We start from the raw sequence: 1849 nt of genomic DNA, 5'->3' as shown, positions 1-1849 counted from the left end.
CGTGCGGAGCGGGGGCGTGCGGAGCGGGGGCGTGCGGAGCGGGGGCGCGCAGAGCGGGGGCGCTGCTGAGAGGGGCGCTACGGGCAGGGGCGAGCTCTACAGCATGGCCAGTGGGCCCGTTTTGAGCCGCAATAGATACTGACTGGGAGAGTCCCCCAAATATTGAGCCCAGAGGACCCCTGGCCAGGGCAACAGAAGAAAAAAAGAGTTATTTCCTGCTGAGAATGAAGAAAGAGGGAACCGAGGACACCGGAAACCGATAAAGGCGGCTCCGAGGGCAGGGTTTAGAGAGGGATTAGCAAATTGACCTGGGGTTGCTCAACTGATTCTTTCTTAGGATGAGAAGCCCCAAGGTTGCTAAAGGTGGCCCTCAGGACCCCGAGGAAAATTAGTTTTCAGTTAGAGCCCCTGAGCAGACTGGCAAGACGGTGACTGAAATGGCTACTCTGCCTCAGGCAGTGGAGCAGATTCTTTAATGTGTTCTGGGATTAATAATCATTACTATTTTTATTTTTGGAGCTTCCATAAAGAGGAAGATATAAAGGCACTCATCACTGCTTAAGTAGAAGATTATTTTAAAAACCACCAGTTAATAAGGGGGTGCTTGGAATAGGGTCAGATTATGAGTGAAAGTGAAGTGTTAGTTGCTCAGTCGTGTCCAACTCTGCGATCCTGTGGACCATAGCCCGCCAGGATCTTCTGTCCCTGGAATTCTCCAAGCAAGAATACTGTAGTGGGTTGCCATTATGAGTAGTTACTATAGAAGAGGAAGGAGCACAGTTTGTCACCAGAAGTTGATTCTAAGGGGAAAAGAAAAGTAAAAGCAAGAGGACTTGAAAATAAAGAGAAAACTGATGAGGCACAATTACAGAAAACAGGTTCTTCAAAACTCAAGTAAGTTATTTGTAAGAAATCCAATGACTCCATCATAGGTCAGGCTATAGAAAAGTCTGACTCCGGAGAAAAAATGCAAGTAGCTAATCTGAGGCAAATATTCAAATTACACACACGCACAAAAGCTTGAGAACTTAAAGACTGAAATCAGGTCCAATAAGACATGTTCCTACAAAGCACTAAGCAGGCCTCTGAGCCATGGGGGCTTTTTGATCCCCTCATCAAGTTTGACAGTTCTCCAGCATTCATCCATGATGCAGTAATCTTTGAGGCCTTCTGTAAATGAAACACTGGGGCCTTGGCCTGATGCTGAGCCTCCCCTGCTCCTCTGGAGTCATCGCAGGTGTTCACTTCGATATCTTTTGCAGGTGAGCACCAGCACAGTCCTGTGTGAAAGCTCAGACTGGTGCCACAGATCCCAGACCTTTTCAACAGATGTACATCTCATCTCACTAACTGGAAGATGCTTGCCCACAGCTAGTCTACATGGACTACCTCCTCAGCTGTGGGGCCTTAGAGGCCTCCACCTTTTCTTTTCACGTCTGTGTCCATGAAAGTGTTTCACCCAGGCTCTGAAATCAAAAGACATCTTTTTTGATTCTTGAGAGTGTCTACACAAGTGCACCTCTGCCATCTGATTTATAAACAGTTGAATTCACCACAAATAAAAATCACCCCAAGATGTATCCTCTTACAGATTAACCTGCCTGTTTACTTCCTGTTGTTTATGTAAGTAGATTATTATCACAAATTTAATACTTTTAATAATTTTATTTTGAATTTTTAAAATAAGCTCATGTCTGGAAACCGCCAACAAATAGTATGGAGTTTTGTCTAGAATTTTCCAGTTGGTACCCCTTTAAAGAACACTTCACCCATTAAGCTTTGACACCTCTCGCCCCTTCTTTGCCAGGAGAGCATCTGTATAGGCAGGATCACGGAGATTCGGAGAAGG

Source organism: Oryx dammah, unplaced genomic scaffold, assembly GCF_014754425.2.
Source record: "Oryx dammah isolate SB20612 unplaced genomic scaffold, SCBI_Odam_1.1 HiC_scaffold_11077, whole genome shotgun sequence".
NCBI classification, from domain to species: Eukaryota; Metazoa; Chordata; class Mammalia; order Artiodactyla; family Bovidae; genus Oryx; species Oryx dammah.
The sequence above is the reverse complement of the archived record's forward strand: the minus strand, read 5'-3'. Positions refer to the sequence as shown.